The sequence below is a fragment of the Aotus nancymaae genome, unplaced genomic scaffold, assembly GCF_030222135.1.
Source record: "Aotus nancymaae isolate 86718 unplaced genomic scaffold, 86718_ANA_hifiasm-v0.15.2.pri h1tg000003l, whole genome shotgun sequence".
Lineage (NCBI taxonomy): Eukaryota > Metazoa > Chordata > Mammalia > Primates > Aotidae > Aotus > Aotus nancymaae.
This window is the reverse complement of record NW_026988414.1, coordinates 30,921,211-30,943,773: the sequence shown is the minus strand read 5'-3', so window position 1 is coordinate 30,943,773 and position 22,563 is coordinate 30,921,211. Positions and strand designations below refer to the sequence as shown.

The window sequence follows — 22,563 nt, the reverse complement described above, 5'->3', positions numbered from 1 at the left end:
TAATAGTCTCCAATCTCATCCAGGTCACTGCAAATGCTGTTAATTCATCCCTTTTTATGGCTATGTAGTATTCCATCATATATATATATAGCACAGTTTCTTTATTCACTCATTGATTGATGGGCATTTGGATTGGTTCCACAATTTTGCAATTGTGAATTGTGCTGCTATAAACATGCATAAGTATCTTTTTTGGATAATGACTTCTTTTTTTTCTGGGTAGATACCCAGTAGTGGGATTGCTGGATCAAATGGTAGTTCTACTTTTAGTTCTTTAAGGAATCTCCACACTGTTTTCTGGTGGCTGTACTAGTTTACATTCCCACCAGCAAGTAGAAGTGTTCCCTGATCACCGCATCCGTGCCAACATCAACTGTTTTTTGATTTTTTTGATTATGGTTATTCTTGCAGGAGTGAGGTGGTATCACATTATGGTTTTGATTTGCATTTCCCTGATTATTAGTATTGTTGAGCATTTCTTTCATATGTTTGTTGGCCATTTATATATCTGCTTTTGAGAATTGTTCATTCATGTCCTTAGCCCACTTTTTGATGGGATTGTTTTTTCTTTTATTTTTATTTTTATTGCATTTTAGGTTTTGGGGTACATGTGAAGAACATGCAAGATTGTTGCATAGGTGCATATGTGGCAGTATGATTTGCTGCCTTCCTCCCCTTCACCTATATCTGGCATTTCTCCCCATGCTATCTCTCCCCAACTCCCCACTCCCCGCTGTCCCTCCCCTATTTCCCCCTAACAGACCCCAGTGTGTAGTGCTCCCCTCCCTGTGTCCATGTGTTCTCGTTGTTCAACACCCGCCTATGAGTGAGAACATGCGGTGTTTGATTTTGTGTTCTTGTGTCAGTTTGCTGAGAACGATGGTTTCCAGCTTCATCCATGTCCCTACAAAGGAAGTGAACTCATCGTTTTTGATGGCTGCATAATATTCCACGGTGTATATGTGCCACATTTTCCCTGTCCAGTCTATCATCGATAGGCATTTGGGTTGGTTCCAGGTCTTTGCTGTTGTAAACTGTGCTGCAGTGAACATTCGTGTGCATGTGTCCTTATAGTAGAATGATTTATAATCCTTTGGATATATACCCAGTAATGGGATTGCTGAGTCAAATGGAATTTCTATTTCTAGGTCCTTGAGGAATCGCCACACTGATGGGATTGTTTTTTCTTACTGACTTGTTTGAGTTCTTTGTAGATTCTGGATATTAGTCCTTTGTCAGATGTATAGATTGTGAAGATTTTCTCCCACTCTGTGAGTTGTCTGTTTACTCTACTAACTGTTCCTTTTGCCGTGCAAAAGCTCTTCAGTTTAATTAGGTCCCAGCTATTTATCTTTGTTTTTATTGCATCTGCTTTTGGGTTCTTGGTCATAAAATACTTGCCTAAGCCAATGTCTAGAAGGGGTTTTCCAATGTTATCTTCTAGAATTTTTATAGTTTCGGATCTTAGGTTTAAGTCCTTAATCCATCTTGAGTTGATTTTTACATAAGGTGCCAGATGAGGATCCAGTTCCGTTCTCCTACATGTGGCTAGCCAATTATCCCAGCATTGTTTGTTGAAAAGGGTACCCTTTCCCCACTTTATGTTCTTGTTCGCTTTGTCAAAGATCAGTTGGCTGTAAGTCTTTGCGCTTATTTCTGGGTTCTCTATTCTGTTCTATTTACCTATTTTTATACCACTACCACACTGTTTGGTGACAATGGCCTTATAGTATAATTTGAAATCAGGTAGTGTGATGCCTCCAGATCTGTTCTTTTTGCTTAGTCTTGTTTTGGCTATACAGGCTCCTTTTTGGTTCTGTATACATTTTAGAGTTGTTTTTTGTAATTCTGTGAAGGATGATGGTGGTACTTTGATGGGGATTGCATTGAATTTGTAGATTGCTTTTGGCAGTATGGTCATTTTCACAATATTGATTCTACCCATCAATAAGCATGGGATGTGTTTCCATTTGTTTGTGTCATCTATGATTTCTTTCAGCAGTGTTTTGCGGTTTTCCTTATAGAGGGCTTTCAACTCCTAGGTTAGGTAAATTCCAAAGTATTTTATTTTATTTTTGCGGCTATTGTAAAAGGGGTTGAGTTCTTGATTTGATTCTCTGCTTGGTTGCTGTTGGTGTATAGAAGAGCTACTGATTAGTGTACATTAATCTTGTATTTGGAAACTTTGTTGAATTCTTTTATCAGTTGCAGGAGCTTTCTGGAGGAGTCCTTAGGGTTTTCAAGTTAAATGATCTTATCATCAGCAAACAGTGACAGTTTGACTTCCTCTTTACTGACTTGAATGCCCTTTATTTCTTTCTCTTGTCTGAATGCTCTGGTTAGGACTTCCAGTACTATGTTGAAGAGGAGTGGCGAGAGTGGGTATCTTTGTCTTGTTCCAGTTCTCCGAGGGAATGCTTTCAACTTTTCCCCATTCAATATTATGTTGACTGTGGTTTGTCATAGATGGCTTTTATTACATCAAGGTAAGTCCCTTTTATGCTGATTTTTCTGGGCGTTTTAATCATAAAGGGATGCTGAATGTTGTGCTTTTTCTGCATCTATTGAGATGATCATGTAATTTTTGTTTTTAGATATGTTTATGTGGTATATACCACATTTATTGACTTGTGCATGTTAAAGCACCCCTGTATCCCTGGTATGAAACTCACTAGATCATGGTGGATTATCTTTTTGGTGTGTTGTTGGATTTGATTAGCTAGTATTTTGTTAAGGATTTTAGCTTCTATGTTTATCAAGGATATTGGTCTGTAGTTTTCTTTTTTGGTTATGTCCTTTACTGGTTTTGGTATTAGGGTGATGCTGGTTTCATAGAATGAATTAGGGAGGTTTTTTTCTGTCTCTATCTTATGGAATAGTGTCAAAAGGATTGGTACCAATTCTTCTTTGAATGTCTGGTAGAATTCTGCTGTGACTCTGTCTGGTCCTGGACTTTTATTTTTTGTTGGTAATTTAAAAATTACCATTTTAATCTTGCTGCTTGTTATTGGTCTATTCAGGGTGTCTAATTCTTTCTGATTTAAGCTAGAAGGGTTGTATTTTTCCAGGAATGTATCCTTCTCTTCTCAGTTTTCTTTCTCAGATTTGTTTCAAGATTTAGAGTTCCTTTTAGCAGTTCTTGTAGTGGTAGTTTGGTAATAATGAATTCTCTCAGCATTTTCCTGTCTCAAAACAACTGTATCTTTACTTCATATATGATGCTTAGTTTCACTGTATACAAAATTCTTGGCTGATAAGTTTTGTTTGAGGAGGCTGAAGATAGGGCCCCAATCCCTTCTAGCTTGTAGGGTTTCTGCTGAGAAATCTGCTGTTAATCTGATAGGTTTTCCGTTATAGGTCACCTGGTGCTTCTGTCTCACAGCTCTTAAGATTCTTTCCTTCATCTTAACTTTGGATAACCTGATGATAATGTTATCATTATCATCAGGTGAAGATCTTTTTGTGATGAATTTCCCAGGTGTTCTTGGTGCTTCTTGTATTTGCATGTCTAGGTCTCTAGCAAGGTCAGGGAAACATTCCTTGATTATTTCCCCAAATATGTTTTCCAAGCTTTTAGAATTCACTTCTTCCTCAGGAACACTGATTATTCTTAGGTTTGGTCATTTAACATAATCCCAGACTTCTTGGAGACTTTGTTTATATTTTCTTATTCTTTTTTTCTTTAGATTTGTTGGATTGGGTTAATTCGAAGACCTTGTCTTCGAACTCTGAATTTCTTTCTTCTACTTGTTCAATTCTATTGCTGAGACTTTCCAGAGTATTTTGCGTTTCTAAAAGTGTGTCCAAAGTTTCCTGATTTTTTGATTGTTTTTTCTTTAAGCTATCTGTTTCCTTGAATATTTCTCCCTTTACTTCTTGTATCATTTTTTGGATTTCCTTACGCTGGGCTTTGTCTTTCTCTGGTCCCTCCCTGATTAGCTTAATAACTTATCTCTTGTATTCTTTTTTAGGTAAATCAGGGATTTCTTCTTGGTTTAGATCCATTGCTGATGAACTAGTGTGACTTTTTTTGGGATGATGTCAAAGAGCCTTTTATTGTCATATTACCAGGGTTGGTTTTCTGGTTCCTTCTCATTGGGGTAGGCTCTGTCAGAGAGAAGGTCTAGGGCTGCAGGCTGTTGTTCAGATTCTTTTGTCCCATGGGGTGTTCCCTTGATTTAGTACTCTCCCCCTTTTCCTATGGATGTGGCTTCCTGTGAGCTGAACTGCCGTGATTGTTGTCTGTCTTCTGGGTCTGGCCACCCAGTGAGTGTACCTGGCTCCAGGCTAGTATTGGGGGTTGTTTGCACAGAGTCCTGTGATGTGGTTCTCTAAATTGACTTAGCTCCAGGTAAAGTCAGAAACTTCTCCCACAAACAGACCTTCAGCTTCTCTGGTAGGGATGTGTGTTTGGGAGAAGAGAGTCTCCTTTTCCTATTTCCACAGTTGGAGCATTCACAGTATTTGGGGTGTCTCCCACGTCCTGCAGGAGCAGTCTGATTTCTTCACTGGGTCTGTGGGTCCTCTCAGGATTGCTAATTTTTTCTTGCAGTCAATCTGGAGCTAAAGTTCACAATGCAAGCCTCCTTGCACTGCTCTGTCTGGAGCGGCAATCTAGTCCTGCCTCCTGTCTGCCATGGTGATCTCTCATGAGATGTTTTGACACAGGCATGCAATGCATAGTAATCACATCATGGAGAATGGGTTATCCATCCTCTCAAGCATTTATCCTCTGTGTCACAAACAATTCAGTTATACTCTTTTAGTTACTTTCAATTGTACAATTAAATTATTATTGACTATAATCACCCTGTCTTATGGTTTGAATCTGTGTCCCTGCCCAAATCTCATGTGGAACTGCAATCCCCGGTATTGGAGGTGGGGCCTGATGGGAGGTAACTGGATCATGGGGGTGAGTCCTTCATGAATGGGTTAGTACCATCCTACCTTGGTACTGTATAGTGAATGAGCTCTCATGAGATCTGGTTGTTTAAAAGTGTAGCACTTCCCTCCTTTCTCCTGTTCATGCCATGTAAGATGCTTGTTCTCGGTTTATCTTCTGCCATGAGTGAAACCTTGCTGAGGCCTCCCCAGAAGCAGATACCACCATGCTTCCTGTACAGCCTGTGAAACTGTGAACCTATTAAACCACAAATGAGTGAGAACATGTTATTAAATTAAACAGGTTTAATTTCTTATATATTGCCCAGTCTCAAGTATTTCTTTATAGCAATGCAACAATGGCCTAATATACTCTGTTGTGCTATCAAATACTAGGTCTTATTCATTCTTTCTATTTTTCTGTACCCATTAACTTTCCCCACTTTCCCCTATATCCCAACTTCTCTTCCCAGCCTCTAGTAATCATCCTTCTACTCTCTATCTTCATGAGTTCAATTGTTTTGATTTTTAGATCTTACAAATAAGTGAGAACATGTGGTTTGCCTTTATTTCACTTAACGTGATGATCTCCAGTTTAATCCATGTGTTGCAAATGGCAGGATCTCATTATTTTTTGTGGCTGAATAGTACTCCATTGTATGAACCATGTAGGTATCCATTCATCTTTAAATGGACACTTAGTTTTCAAATTTTGTCTACTGTGAACAGTGCTGCAACAAACATGGGAGCTGATGCATGATTTTCATGGTAGACTTGGTTGCCATGTACTCAAATGCATTTTAGATGGTAAGTGTGACATTGCTAGCCATGGCAGGCCATGAAAAGGCTAAGATTCTATAGATGTAAATTACAAGTTAAGCAAGTGCTGCTAGGAAGGGAGCATTACAGGACTACAGATTCGAAGACTCAAAAAGACCCCGGAGACCATTACTGCTTTCTCGTTTTTTCAAGAAGGCTTAAACAGCCTTCTTGAAATGCAGCTGGACTTAGATACATAAACATTTTTCTACTTTTAAATACTTTCCTTTAAGTATGACTGGTCCTTCTCTCCTGAACCTATTTCTTAAAATTAAAAAAAAAAATGGGTAAATAGTGGGTGTATGTATTTATGGCATACCATCACTGTACTCTCTATCTCCTGAGTTCAATTGTTTTAATTTTAGTTTCCACAAATGAACGAGAATATGTGAAGTTTGTCTGTCTGCACCTGGATTATTTCATTTAACATAATGTCCTCCAGTTCTCTCAATGTTGTTGCAAAGTACAGCATCTCATTCTTTTTTATGGCCGAATAGTATTCTATTGTGTATATGCACCTCATTTCTTTGTTCATTCACCTGCTGATGGACACTTAGGTTGCTTCTAAATCTTGGCTATTGTGAACAGTACTGTAATTAACATGGGAGTGCAGCTATATCTTTGATATATTGATTTCCTTTTTTGGAGTCTATACCTAACCGTGGGATTGCTGGGTCATGTAGTAGTTCTACTTAAGTTTTTTGGGGAGCCTCCAAACTGTTCTTTTTAGTGGCTGTGCTAATTTACATTTTCACCAACACTGTATGTAGTTCTCTTTTCTTCACATCCTCACTAGTATCTGTTATTACTTGTCTTTTGGATACAAGCCATTTTACCTGGGGTGAGATAATATCTCATTGTAGTTTTGATTTTTATTTCTCTGATTTACCAATGATGTTGAGCACTTTTTCATATGCCTGTTTGTCAGTTGTATGTTTTCTTTTGTGAAATGTTTATTCAAGTCTTATGCCCATTTTTTAATTGGATTATTAGATTTTTTTTCCTATTGAGTTGTTTGAGCTCCTTGTGTATTCTGGTTGTTAGTCCCTTGTCAGATGGATGGTTTGGAAGTATTATCTCCCATGCTGTGGTTTCTCTCTTTACCTTGTTGATTATTTTCTTTGCTCTGCAGAGGCTTTTTAACTTAATGTGATCCAATTTGTTCATTTTTGCTTTGATTGCCTATGCTTTGGAGGTAATACTCAAAAAATTTTTGCCTAGACTAATGTTCTAGAGTATTTACCCAAAGTTTTCTTTTATTAGTTTAATAGTTCGAGGTCTTAGATTTAAGTCTGTAATTTATTTTGATTTGACTTTTGTATATAGCGAGAGATAGATAGGTGTTTAGTTTTATTCTTTTGCAGTTTTCCCAGCACCATTTGTTGAAGAGACTGTCCTTTCCCTAATGTATGATCTTGGCACCTTTGGAGAACAGGAGTTCACTGTAGATTTGTGGATTTATATCTGGGTTATCTATTCTGTTTCATTTGTCTATGTGTCTGTCTTTATGCTGGTATCATGCTGTTCTGGTTATTATAGCTCTGTAGTATAATTGGAAGTCCTCTAGTTTTGTTATTTTTGCTTGGGATGACTTTGACTATTCCATGATTCAATTATCTCCCACTGGCTCCCTCCCACTACATGTGGGAATTATAAGAGCTAGAATTCAAGATGGGATTTGGGTGAGGACACAGCCAAATCATATTATTCTTCTCTTGCCCCCTCCCGAATCTCAGGTCCTCACATTTCAAAACCAATCATGCTTTCCCAACAGTCCCCCAAAATCTTAACTCATTTCAGCATTAACTCAAACGTCTGCAGTCCAAAGTCTCATCTGAGACAAGGCAAGTCTCTTTCACCTATGAGCCTGTAAAATCAAAAGCAAGTTAGTTCCTTCCTAGATACAATGGGGTACAGGCATTGGATAAATACACCCATTTCAAATAGGTGAAATGTGCCAAAACAAAGAGGCTAAATGCCCCGTGCAGGCCTGAAATATGGCAGGGCAGTGAAATCTTAAAGCTCTAAAATGATCTCCTTTGACTCCATGTCTCACATACAGGTCATGCTGATGCAAGAGGTGGGTTCCCATGGTTTTGGGCAGTTCCAGCCCGGTGGCCTTGCAGGACACAGACTCCCTCCCGGCTGCTTTCACAGGCTGGTGTTGAGTGTCTGCAGCTTTTTCAGGAGCACCTTGCAAACCATTGGTGAATCTATCATTCTGGGGTCTGGAGGACAGTGGCCCTCTTCTCACAGCTCCACTAGGCAGTGCCCCAATGGGAATTCTGTGTGTGAGTTCTAACCCCACATTTCCTTTCCCCACTGCTCTAGCAGAGGTTCTCCATGAGAGCCCCACCCCTGCAACAAACTTCTGCAGGGACATCTATGTGTTTTTCATACATCCTTTTAAATCTAGGTGGAGGTTCCCAAACCTCAATTATTGACTTCTGTGCACCTTTAGGCTCAACACCATGTGGAAGCTGCCAAGGCTTGGGTTTGCACCCTTTGAAGCAATGGCCCAAGCAGTACTTTGGCCCCTTTTAGCCATGGCTAGAGTGGCTGAGATGCAGGGTACCAAGTCCCGAGGCTTCACACAGCAGTGGGGCTCTGGGGCTTCCAGCCTACAAAACTATCTTTTCCTCCTGGGCCTCTGGGCCTGTGATGGGGGAGGGGGTGAATGGGGGAGGTGGGGGCTGCTGTGAAGGTCTTTGACAAGCCCTAGAGACATTTTCCCCATTGTCTTGGCAATTAACATTAGGCTGCTCATTACTTATGGAAATTTCTGACACTGGCTAGAATTTCTCCTCAGAAAATGGGTTTTTCTTTTCTATTGCATTGTCGGGCTGCAAATTTTCTGAACTTTTATGCTCTGTTTCCCTGTTAAAACAATGTTTTTAACAGCACCCAAGTCACCTCTTGAATGCTTTGCTGCTTAGAAATTTCTTTTCCTAGGCCAGGTGTGGTGGCTTATGCCTGTAATCTCAGCACTTTGGGAGGTCAAGGTGGGTGAATCACTTGAGGTCAGTTCGAGACTAGTCTAGCCAACATGGTGAAACCCCATCTCTATTAAAAATACAAAAATTAACTGGGCATTATAGCATGTGGCTGTTATCCCAGCTATTTGGGAGGCTGACGCAGGAGAATCTCTTGAACCTGGGAGGCAGAGGCTGCAGTGAGCCAAGATTGTGCCACTGCACTATAGCCTGGGAAACAGAGCAAGACTTTGTCTTAAAAAAAAAAATTATTCTGCCTGATAACCTAAATCATCTCTCTCAAGTTCAAAGTTCCACAAATCTCTGAAGGGCAAGGGCAAAATGTCACCAGTGTCTGCTAAACCATAGCAAGAGTCACCTTTACTCCAGTTCCCAACAAGTTCTTCCTCTCCCTCTGACACCACCTCAGCCTGGATTTCATTGTCCATATCATTATCAACATTTTGGTCAAAGGCATTCAACAAGTCTCTAAGAAGTTCCAAACTCTCCCACGTTTTTATGTCTGAGCCCTCCAAACTGTTCCAACCTCTGTCTGTTACTCAGTTCTGAAGTTGCTTCCACATTTTTGGGTATCTTTACAGCAGCACCCAACTCTGCTGGCACCAATTTACTGTATTAGTCTGTTTTCATGCTGCTGATAAAGACATACCTGAGACTTTGTAATTTATAAAGAAAAAGAGGTTTAATGAACTCACAGTTCCACGTGGCTGGGGAGGTCTCACTATCATGGTGGAAGGTGAAAGGCACGTCCTTCATGGTGGCAGGCAAGAAGGAATGAGAGACAAGCAAAAGGGGTTTCCCCTTACAAACCAGCATATCTTGTGAGACTTATTCACTACCAGGAGAACAGTATGGGGGAAACCGCCTCCATGATTTAATTGTCTCCTACTGGGTCCCTCCCACAACACCTGGAAATTATGAGAACTAGAATTCAAGAAGAGATTTGGGTGGGGACACAGAAAAACGGTATCACTTGATAATGATGTTAAAACCAGGTACATGATTGCTCACCTGATTTTTCATTCTTATGAAGTGCTTTCTTATGTGGATAGTTGTTCAATTTGATGTTTCTTCCAGGAGGCACATTCACTAGAGGTTTCTATTTGGCTATATTGCTCTGTCTCCCACTATTTCAAAAGTAATAATCTGTTAGGTAACATCCATTTGACTGCAATGTCTGCACTGTTACTGTTGTAGTCATGTCCCATCTTATTGTGTATAGCCAAATTTAATCTTCCCAGATTCTCTTTCTGTTTTCTTTTTCTTAGAAATTTTCCCTGAGTGATTTCGTATATTCTCAAGTCTTGAAATGTCACTGTGATATACTGGATTCTTAATTCATTAGCACGACTTCACTCTGTTTTAGAGTTTTTCTTTTCAAATTTAAATTCAATTCATATTATCTTCCAAGTTTTTTCACTCTGTGTCTGTCTTAATTACTGGCACTTCAATCACATTTATTTTAAGTTTCCATAATTTAGAAATCTCAATGTTTTTCTTCCTCTTGGGTCACTAAGTTGTGTTGATTCTACCCCTCAAAGTCTCCTGAAGATGCTCTTCCCTTTCCACACCCATCGGCCACTGCTCTACTTAGCCACTCATCATCTCCTGCGTGGGTTGTGACAACTGACCTCTGATAAGTCTAGACTCTGTGCTGTGGTTCTTTTTTTCAGTCCATCCTTTGCATTTATAAAAACTGACTTTGCAAAACTGATTATGCTCCACATCTTGATTAAAATATGAGTGAATTCCCTTAAGGCCAAATTCTATCCCCTAAGGGTTTTAGTCAAAGACTTTCACAATCTGATTCCAATGTAACAAATATGTATGTATGTCTACAAATTGGAATCAGATTGTGAAGTTATTTAAATATACGTATGTACATATGCATATGTGTGTGTGTGTATAAAATCTAGCTTAATTTTTGCTGCTTCTTACCATATTATGTGCTAATCATAGAGAATCCAAAATTCTTCAAGTACAATGTATACTTTCAAACCTCCTTGCCTTTGCTCTTGCTGTATCCCACTTTAGAAAGTCTTCATTCCTATGACCAATATTCTATTTATGCACTATGATCAAGCTCCGGTATCATCTTCTTTGTGAAACCTTTCTTGACTATCCTTCTCAATTCCCCATCCAACTTTCTTCTGTAAGGTGGGATTAATCTCCATGCTATAGAATGCACTTGACCATTGCATTTAGAATGGCTTCAGTCATTATGTTTCTGCCTATACTAAAAATCTGGACTCTCCTGAAGGAAGATAATAACCAAGGTTTTTTCACAAGGCTTAGTCCGTGATTTTACTAACCTAAGTCCATTAGACACTGTCTGGTGTCTTCTCATTTGAACTTCTTACATCCTATCATTTTCAGGACTCTGGAGGTTAACCACATCTGGACAAAGCCATTCCAAAGCTGGAGGGAAATGATACAGTAATGCAGCCTTTTTGCATAATCATTCTGTTTCTATTGATTCCTTATTCCTGTGACTTCCATTGTTGCTTTTTTGACCCTGTGCTGACCTAACTTCAGGTAGCTAAGCCTGTGCTGTTAGCCACCTGCCTGGTTATTTTCTCCTGTCAATTAGCTGCCAGCTGAATCCCTGGGTGCTGGATGCCTGCCATCTGTACCTGTCATCGTCTCTGGCCATTTGCCAAATTTTGCTCCTTCTATGCCTCCATGGTCACCTGAAATTGTTTACCTTGACTCTCTTTGTTCTGACCAGAGACCTCTATTCCAATCTTAGAAGACAAACTGATAATTTGTTACCTTTGAGGAGAGATATACTAAGGAATTTATACTTAAAAAATTTTACAGATATCTCTTTTTTGGTTCAAAATACAGAATATAACTGAGAAAATGAGACTGAACAGATAATTATAATAGGGACAAAAATGGGGAATGAGAAAATTCTGGAGTTTAGGGGTAATGTGGTTTTGCTGTGTCCGCATCCAAATCTCAGCTTGAATTCTATCTCCCAGAATTCCCACGTGTTGTGGGAGGGACCCAGGAGGAGGTAATTAAATCATGGGGCTGGTCTTTCCCATGCTAGTCTTGTGATAGTTAATAAATCTCATGAGATGTGATGGTTTTAACAGGGGTTTCTGCTTTTGCTTTTTCCTCATTTTCTCTTGCTGCTGCTACGTAAGAAGTGCCTTTTGCCTCCTGCCATGATTCTGAGGCCTCTTCAGCCAGGTGGAACTGCAAGTCCAATTAAACTTCTTTTTCTCCCCAGTCTCAGGTATGTCTTTGTCAGCAGCATGTAAACGGACTAATACAAGGGGGATCCATGGGAGGGTCTGAGTGATACATGACAGTCATAGGATGTCTAGGGATGAGGCACCACTGAAGGGGTGAAGAGACATTAAAGACAACTTCAGACTTGGACTGGTTGCTGTGTTGTAATTGTGCAACATAAATGAAGGCTCTCTTACAGTTGAGGCAGGTACACAATTTACTAGTAGCAGATTTATTCAAACTTTGGATTTGGGAGCATTGGATTTGAGAACAGTTTTAATAATTTAAATACATAATGAAAGCTCCATGTGTCTCTTTGGGGACATGACTATACTCTCCAGGGCCTGGCATTCAAGATGTATTATTGAAAAAAATCATAAAAAGTTCTTTGGAATGTTCTGTTTTGTAGAAAACCTCACAATTATATCAAATTATATCATACAATTTATTTTTTGTTGTTGTTTAAGGTGGGAAAAATGCTCTTCTTTCTTACTGGTGGAACTATGTATTCAGAGATTTACAATGCAGTAATGTGGCTCAAGTAGACATGGTTTGGGCATAATAGGTATCCAGAAACACTGGGCTGTTAAGAAAGGAGTGGGATCTGTTTACCAAGGTACACAATAGTGGGTGGAGATGTTATCCAGTGATAGAGGCTTGGTCTGGAACAAGCAGCTAGGCTTCTCAAACAATATGCTCAAGTCTCATCCTGGAAGGAAAAGGTTCCAGGTAATCCAAAATCAATATTTAGATGCCAGAGTATCCACTGCTAAGTGGTGACTGTTTTGGGAGTTCCTCCCATACTCATATGGAGACATTGGAGATAAATTAATTCTTAGGGAAGAGCTGGAAAGAACTAGAATCCACGAGGAATTATGGTACAGTGGAAGGAATATTGCTCATTACCAGCAATGTGAATTTGATTAAGTTTTAAAAACCTCTAAGCTTTAGTTTTCTTGTGTCTAAAATAGTGATAAAGCATCTGATGATACTGTTGAGAGTTAAAGGTGTAATATGTGATAAGATATTAAATATATGAAGAGCTTTACATAGTGCCTTGCTAGTAGTAGTTGTGCTCACTAAGTTATTCACTGCCTAGCCATCCTCAAGTCTCTTTCTTTTTTATTCTTTTAATTTTTATGAATATAAATAGTTGAATATATTATTGGGCTAATGTGATATTTTGCTACAAGCATAAAATGTGTACTGATTGTTAAAACGCGCATGCTGAATGAAGAGACCCCCCGCCCCGCAGGGTTTGTGTGAGCGACATGGCTGTTTATTCACCTGGGTGCAGGTGGGCTGAGGCCGAAAAGGGCATCAGCAGAGGGCGGTAGGATAGGAGTTGGTTTTATAGGTTTGGGGTGAACAGTGGAAAGTTACAGAAGTTACAGTTGGCAGTTTTTTGCAAGCTGGGAGGGGGTTGTAGGTTTGCAAGCCAGGAGGGGGTCGTAGGGTGTGGAATCAGGAGGTTGGGCCAAGGTCAGTTACAAAGTCTAATGGCCTTGTGAATTGAGGCCAGAACAAGAAACAATAGAAGAATGTCTCACGTTAGTTAGGCGTGCAGGGGTTGATCATTCGTCCTTCCAGCCACTTCAGGTTTCCTAATTCTGGAAGGTCCTCCAGAGGTGTACATGCAGGTCACGAGGGTAGCCATGCCATCCAAGGTGTAGTTAGACTGTACACTAATTAAATCTGGGTAATTGGGATATCCCTCACCTCAAACATTTATCATTTCTTCATGTTGGGTACATTTCAGATCTTCTCTTCTAGCTGTTTTGAAATAAACAATAAGATATTGTTAGCTATAGTCACCTATTGTGCTACTGAACACTAGATCTTATTCCTTCTAACTGTATTTTTGTACCCAGTAACCAATCTCTCCTTATCCCCGCTTCTCCCCTACCCTTCCCAGCCTCTAGTAACCACCATTCTATTCTCTACCTCCATGAGATCTACTATTTTAGCTTTCACATAGAGTGAGAACATACGATGTTTGTCTTTGTGTGCCTGGCTTATTCCCTTAACATAATGTCCTCTTGTTCTATTCATGCTGTCACAAATAACATTTCATTATATGTTTTTTAATGATGGAATAGTATTCCACTGTGAATATATACCAATGTTTTCTTTATCTGTTCGTCTGTTGATGGACACAGGTTGATCCCGTATCTTGGCTATTGTGAGTAATGCTGCAATTAATGTGGGAGTGCAGATATCTCAAATCTCTTTCTTAATCCTGAAAATCAAAGTCACCTTCATTTAATAGGTGACTTTGATTTCCAGCCAAAAATAATAGAAATGTGGGCAGAGCTCCAGTCCTGAAAGGGGGTTGTGCCAGGGTAATAAGTCAGATGAATGAGACAAAAGTGGTGTTAGGGGAAGAAGATGCGCAAAGCTCTTTCATAATCTGCTGGTTTCTGTTTCTGTTCAGTAAAATGAAGGAATTAGAAAATACTCGATCATACAAAGACAATTTATATTAGTTACTGATGTGAAATGTGCATAAAAGCTGGTCTTAATAAATATGACAATAGTAAAAAACAATGCCTGAGTCATTCTTTGAGGTTTTGCTGCTGAGCCCTAGAATGACAAGAAGCATCATTTTAATATATTCTACAATTAATGTTGTCTTGTCTTTTTTTTTTTTTTTTTGCTGAGGAATGCTAAAGCAGTGTTTTTTCTGCCTGATGCTATTTTATTATTAAAAAACCTTGATGTACCATTAGCTTCTATATGAGTGATGAAACTATGTAAATCTCTCTAGTGGCTAGACTAAACTCAAGAAGTCACTTAAAATCATGTGCTAACCAAAGAATGCCTTCCTTTATTATTCTGCCAGGGTTCTTACGTGACATGAGAAAACCAGCCGGTGATGGCGTGAGCTCTGGGGGAAGATAACAGGGTTGAGCACAGAGATAAATGGGTACTCCCCGGTGCTATGGAGGCAGCTTCCGTGGGGATTATCAGCTGTCTGTGCAAATGTGATTTCAGATCATAATGCATCCATGGTAATTCTGCCTATTGCTATGCAACAAGGCTGATTTCCTCCACATAAATGAAAGCTGGAATTAAGAAATTTAGAATCGCTGATTTGTAAAGCAGTATACTTCAGAGATTCTCTTGAACACTTTATTAGAGCTACACAGTGAAATATTAGTGAGGTTTTGAAAGTTCCCCCTTGCTTATTCTGTAAGGCATAATCAGGTAACTGAAGCATTTAGGGGAAAAGTGAGAGGAGGATTCATTTAAATATGGCTTACAGGCCAAATCTGGATCACTTCCTGTTTTTGTATGACCTGTGAGCTAAGAAGATTTTTTTTTTTTACACTTTTATATATTTGAAAAAAATCAGAAAGAAGACTACTTTGTGACACCTGAAAATTACATAACATTTAAATTTCAGTGTTAATAAAGTTTTATTGCAACACAGTGACATTAATTCATTTGCATATTGTCTATGGCTGTTTTTGTGCTAGAATGACAAAACTGAATAGTGGCAACATGGTGTATAAAGGCTAACATTTTTATTATCTGGTCTTTTGTAGAGAAAGTTCACTTTTCCTTCATCTAAACTTTTAGTATTGCTAAAATAACTTGACAAATCATAACTAGTTCACTTCCTTTGTAGCATGAAAATGTAGTTTTAGGTTTAAAGCACATTGGATGACAAAGACTGACAAATTCCTGTACTTACCCGTTGAGAATATGTGAGATATCTATGTCTAGTAGGCATTTTAACTATTTATTAAATGAATGAATGAATGAAATGACTATGACTTTTGAGGTAGATAACACGCAAATGCTAAATGTTTATATATGGTCTTTAGTAGTAGGAAAGACTTAGTACTACAGCTTTGATCATGACATATATACAAATCATGTATTTATGTGTTATTTATCTGAGATGACAATATATGCTAATATTTCCTTCTTGAAATATTGATGGAAACCAAGACTTGTTTAACCAAGCCCTTTTAAATAATGATGGTCTTCTTAATACTAGGAAACATCAATGATCAATTTTAATTGTTTGGCAAGCAATTGACACATTCTCAAACTAAAAGGCAATTAATCCTTTCTTTAAGACTACTGTATTGAAGTGGAATAGATTCTGCTACAGCTAGGAGACAGGTAGTCTACTACTTAGCCTGGCTGATGGAGGCTTAAGCAAATAGATGTTTATTTGCTTATTTATCTTTTTGAATCAATTATACCATTCAGGACCAAAGCCTTTTCTATCTTTTCCCTCTTCTGTCCTTGGCATATTGACATGTAATTTCCTTGTTGTACTATAGCTGCTGTCAGCCCCAAAATCACACCTGTGTTCAGTGTAGGAAACAAGTGTGGTGGGGTGGGTTGAGATGGATAATGGGGGTGTCTAGGCCTCATCAGAAAAAGCAAAAGTTCCCAAAAGCCCCCGTCTGACTTCTGTTTATATCCCAGTGGCTGGAATTGTGTCATATGGCCACTTGCAGCTTCAGGGATAGGCTGGGAACGTGTTTAAGCTTTAGTGAAAGCAGGCAGGTGAAAGAGGAATGGCTCTTGGGAGTATCTGCCACACTCACCCATAAATCTAGGTAATATCCTACAGAAACTTTTTTTTGAAACAATTGGTCCAACCTTTTGTTTGTTTAAGAGTCAAAGACAAAAGAAGAAATGAGCACAGTAACATTTAGCAGGCATTTGCTAAGTTAGATACCAGTGATAGCTATTTCAGAGAATATTGTTCATGTTCATTTTCTAGATTATCCCAAAACATCATGTTTTCTATATTCTACAAGCAGAGTTAATAGTTATACACATTTGGAGAGGAAAGAGGCATTTAATCATCTTTGTGACTTCTGCAAAGCAATTAAACATTTTTGTGCAGAAACATTTCACATTAAACTGGGACTGGGTGTGAAAAATGTTCATCTGTCTCCATTTTAATCCTTACTCTACAATAAAAATGCAAATCAGAGAGTGTTGGAGCAAGAAGGAGGGCCTTCACAGGCCGTTTAGTCCAAAGCCCTGATCTGTGATTTAAAATGGGCCTCATTGTGCCAGCCCTGTGTGCATTTGTCTGTGTCTTACCCAGGATGACAGGGCAGAGCTGCCTGCTTTGTTACTGTAGCCTTGATGTCCCTGGTTTGCTATCCGATCTACAGGTCCCTACTTTTCCTTTTCTGATTGTCTTTGAATGTACAGCAGGTGGAAACTTATGGACTCAGTGCCAAATATTCTTTCTGTTTTCATTAGTCCTGTTTTATTTTGAATGGTAGGTGATTTAATCATGCCCAGATGCAGGTCCTGCTGTTGCTTTGGAATCAGTTTTGAGGGGAAGTCTTTCTGTGGTACTCCTGATCTAATTTGTAGGAAATCATAGATGCTGAAGAAATTTAAGAGATCATCCAGTCCAACCTGATTTTTTTGGACGAGAGCAGTGAATCCAAGAAGGTTTAAGTAAAGTGTTCAGTGTTACACAGCTATTTAGTACCAAAATAGAAATTTGATTTGAACAAAAATCACAAGTTCTCATTTATCTGTGGGAGCTAGAAATTAATACAATTGAACTCATGGAGATAGAGAGTAGAAGGATTGCTACCAGAGGATAGGAAGGGTAGTCAGGGGTGGGGTGTTAGAGGGGAAGGAGGGATGGTTAATAGGTACAAAAACATTTAGAATAAATAATTCTAGCACAACAGAATGACTATAGTAAAAAGTAATTTAATCGTTCATTTTAAAATAACTGAGTGTAATTGGGTTGTTTCAAACACAAAGGGTAAATGCTTGAGGTAATGGATACTCTGGTTATCCTGATGTGATTAGTATGCATTGCATGCCTATATCCAAATATCTCATGTATCAAAAAAATACATACACCTACTATGAACCCACAAAAAATAAAAATAAAAAAAATTTGGTTCTAACTTCTAATCCAATACTCTTTTTATTATACCAGCCCACAGAGAAGACTACATTGTCTAAGATTATGCACAGAAGCAAAGGCAATATAAAAGAAAACAAAAAGGGATTCTGAGATTTGTGATAGAGATGAAGACCTATGCTCATGTCTTTAACCTGCCCTTTCAGAACGGGCTTTATTGAAAGAACAAAATAATCTAACAAGATTTAAAAAAGAGCTTTATTTGGGTTATACTTGCCATACAATAAACCACACATAGTTTAAGTATACAATTTTAAGTACACACACACACACACACACACACACACAGAATGAAACAGTAGCTACAATCAACATAATGAACATATCAGATAGTGAGTCTTTTTTTAATAGCTTCTCTTTTTAAAAAAATAGAAATATGAAGGTTTTTAAAAATCCTTTTTGAAACTTTTAGGTTTGCGGGTATATGTGAAGGTTTGTTACATAGGTAAACTCATGTCACAAGGGTTTGTTATATAGATTATTTTATCACCCAGGATTAAACCCAACATCCAATAGTTATCTTTTCTGCTCTTCTTTCTCCTTTCATCCTCCACCCTCAAATAGACCTCAGTGTCTGTTGTTTCCTTCCTTGTGTTCGTAAGTTTTCATCATTTAGTTCCCACTTATAAGTGAGAACATGTGGTATTTGGTTTTCTGTTCCCGTGTTAGTTTGCTGAGGATAACAGCTCCATCTGTGTTCCCACAAAAGACATGATCTCATTCTTTTTTATGGCTGCATACTATTCCATGGTATATTTGAACCACACTTTCTTTATTCAGTCTGTCATTGATGGGCATTTAGGTTGATTCCATGTCTTTGCTATTGTGAATAGTGCTGCAGTGAACATTCTCATGCATGTGGCTTTATAGTAAAATGATTTATATTCCTCTGGCTATATACCCAGTAATGGGATTGCTGGGGCAAATGGCAGTTCTGCTTTTAGCTCTTGAGGAATTGCCATACTGCTTTCCACAATGGTTGAACTAATTTGCACCTCCCACCAACAGTGTATAAATACTCTTTTTTCTCCACAGCCTCAACAGCATCTGTTATTTTTTGACTTTTTATTAATAGCCATTCTGACTGGTGTGAGATGGTATCCCATTGAAGTTTTGATTTGCATTTCTCTAATGATCAGTGATGTTGAGCATTTTAAAAATAAGCTTGTAGGCTGTCTTCTTTTGTTGTATATCTTCTTTTGAAGAGTGTCTGTTTATGTCCTTTGCTCATTTTTTAATGGGTTGTTTCTTTTCTCTTGCAAATTTGTTTAAGTTTCTTATAGATACTGGATATTACATCTATTAGATGCATAGTTTGCCAAAATGTTCTCCTGTTCTGTAGGTTGCCTGTTTACTCTGTTGATAGTTTCTTTTGCTGTACAGAAGCTCTTAAGTTTAATTAGATTTTGCTTGTCATTTTTTGCTTTTGTTGCAATTGCTTTTGGTGTCTTTGTCATGAAAGCTTTGCCCAAGTTGTCTTTAGGGTTTTTATAGTTTTGGGCTTTATATTTAAGTCTTTAATCCATCTTGAGTTGATTTTTATATATGGATAAGGAAGGGGTCCAGATTCAATTTTCCCCCTGCCATCATTTATTGAATAGGAAATCCTTCCTCATCACTTGTTTTTTTGTCAGTTTTGTTGAATATCAGATGGTTTCAGGTATGTGGCCTTATTTCTGGACTCTCTGTTCTGTTCCATTGGTCTGTGTGCTTGTTTTTGTACCACTACCATACTGTTTTGGTTACTGTAACCCTGTAGTATAGTTTGAAGTCAGGTAACATCATGTCTCCAGCTTTGTTGCTTTTGCTTAGGATTGCTCTGGCTATTAGGGCTCTTTTTTGGTGCCATATTAATTTTAAAATAGTTTTTTTTTTTTTTTGCTCTGTGAAGAATGTCACTGGTAGTTTGATAGGAATAGCATTGAATCTGTAAATTACTTTGGACAGTATAGCCATTTTAATGATATTGATTCTTCCTATCCATGAGCATGGATGTTCTTCCATTTTTTGTGTGCCTTCTCTGATTTCTTTCAGCAGTGTTTTATAATTCTTACTGTAGGTTTCTTTCACCTCCTTGGTTAGCTGTATTTTAGGTATTTTTATTCTTTCTGTGGCAATTGTGAATGAGATTGCCCTTCTGATTTGGCTCTCCACTTGGTGGCTGTTGGTGTAACAAATGCTAGAGGTTTTGTATTAATACATTGATTTTTTTAAATCCTGAAACTTTGCTGAAGTTGCTTATCAAATTAAGAAACTTTTAGGCCAAGACTATGTGGTGTTCTAGATATAGAATCATGTTGTCTGCAAATAGAGATAGTTTGACTTGCTCTCTTCTTATTTGGATGCCATTTCTTTCTCTTGCCTGCTTGCTCTGGCTGGGACTTACAATATTATGTTGAATAGAAGTGGTGAGAGAGGGCATCCTTGTCTTGTGCCAGTTTTCAAGGAAAATACTTGTAGCTTTTGCCCATTCAGTATAATGTTGGTTATGGGTTTGTAATAGATAGCTCTTATTGAGGTATGTTCCTTCAATACCTAGTTCATTCAAGGTTTTTAACATGAAGGTGTATGGAATTTTAAGCCTTTTCTGTGTTTATTGAGATAATCATGTGGTTTTTGTTTTAGTTCTGTTTATGTGACGAATCATAAATACTGATTTGCATATGTTGAAACAACATAGCAACCCAGGGATGAAGCCTACTTGATCGTGGTGTGTTAGCTATTGATGTGCTGCTGAATTCAGTTTGTCAGTATTTTGTTGAGGATTTTTGCATTGATGTTCATCAAGGATATTGACCTGAAGTTTTCTATCTTTGTTGTGTCTCTGCCAGGTTTGAGTATCAAGATGAAGTTGGCCTCATAGAATACGTTGGGGAGGAGTCCCTCCTCCTCAATTTTTTGGAATAGTTTCTGTAGGAATGGTAGCAGCTCTTCTTTGTACATCTGGTAGAATCCGGCTGTGAATTCATCAGCTCCTGGGCTTTTTCTGGTTGATAGGCTATTTATTGATGCTTCAATTTTGGAGCTTGTTGTTGGTCTGCTCAGGAAATCAATTTCTTCCTGGTTCAGTCTTAGGAAGGTATATATGCCTAGGAATTTATCTATTTCTTCTAGGTTTTCTAGTTTGTGTGGATAGAGACATTCATAGTAGTTTCTGATGGTTATTTGGTTATTTTTATTTCTGTAGGGTCAGTGGTAACATACCCTTCACTATTTCTGATTTTTTAAAATTTGAATCTTCTCTCTTTTCTTCTTTATTAGTCTAGCTAGTGTCTATCTTATCAATTTTTTCAAAAAACCAACTCCTGGATTCATTGATCTTTTGAATATGTACTGTTAAGATTTATCTTTTTCAATTTGATGATGACATGTCTTGGTGTAATTTTGTTCACATTTATTTTCCTTGGAATTAATTGAATTTCTTGAATCTGTGGATTGATAATTTTCACCAAACTTAGAAAAATTTCAGCTATACATTTTTCAAAAAATTTTAATTTTAATTTTATCCCCCCTCCTTTTTAGGACCTCTGAAAACACACATTAATACAATTGTATTTGTCTCATAGCTCCTGATGCGATATTATTTTCAAAAATAATCTTTTCTCTTCATTGTTTTTTGGATTATTTTATTGTTATGTCCTTAAGTTTGCTAATCATTTCTTCTTCAAATTCTTTTCTGCCATTAATCCCATCACTGTATTTTCATTTTATGCATTGTAGTTATAATATCTAGAAATGCAATTTGGATCTTTCAAATATTTTCTGTGTCTCTGCAAGTTAATTTGAATGTATAAATTACAATGAGTCTCTCAATGTTCTTGTCTACTACTAATAACATTTGTGTCAGTTCTAATACATTTTTTTCCTCACTATGCATTCCACTTTTCTGGTTTCTTTTTTCAGGCATGGTAATCTTTGGTTGAATGGCAGACATAGTGAATTTTACTTTTTGGATGCTGGATTTGTCGAGGTGTACTGGTTAAAGAAGCAAAGAAACTATCAAAACTTGAATATCATGTAAATGCAAAAGTTGAAGTTTAAAATCAAAATTATTTTTCTGAAAAAACTGAACAAATAAAGCTAAGAAAACATTTTTCATGGAAACTTGATGAATGCACATGTTAGTGATTTTGATTAGTATTAAATCAGTATTTTCCTTTGGGATTAGTAACATGTCCATTCATCAAGTATATGTGTAATTTGAACATGATGGTGATATGAAGAATTAGAGCATTTTTTAGCCTAATTGCCATCAAACATAATGAGCTCTGAAATGTATAAAACTATGGAGAATTACATCATCAACAAATGTGGTTTAGAGTTTTAAGTTTTGCATAGGAGTATTTTTTGATTGCACAGCTGCAATGACAGAAAAATATTCTGAGTCTTCCTTTTATAAAGACACCAGTTCTTTGGGATTAGGGCCTACTTAGTTACTCAAGTATGAATTTATATATTATGTATGTATATATTTTTTCAAACATGGTCACATCACTTTTTATCTACAGTTTTTAGCCTACTTTACTTACAAGATAATAGCCATTTACTAATATAATGCTAGTATCTTTCTCTGTCATCACAAATTATAAAGATTGGATGATATCCCACTGTAGGTTGTATTTTTATTTATTTAATCAGTTTTGCACTGAAAAACAAGTCTCAACGTTTTACTTTCTTTACCTCTTTGAAACTGCCCTATAG

General features: G+C 37.7%; 1 protein-coding gene across 1 annotated transcript in view; it reads left to right on the top strand.

The window, feature by feature from the left end:
- The window catches only part of PLPPR1 (phospholipid phosphatase related 1), a 626,458-nt gene that overhangs the window by 33,861 nt on the left and 570,034 nt on the right, over positions 1 to 22,563 (top strand). The window contains exon 2 of the mRNA XM_064375977.1: positions 11,846 to 11,937. The gene's annotated coding sequence lies outside the window, so the exon portion shown is untranslated. The remainder of the gene's footprint in view (positions 1 to 11,845; positions 11,938 to 22,563) is intronic.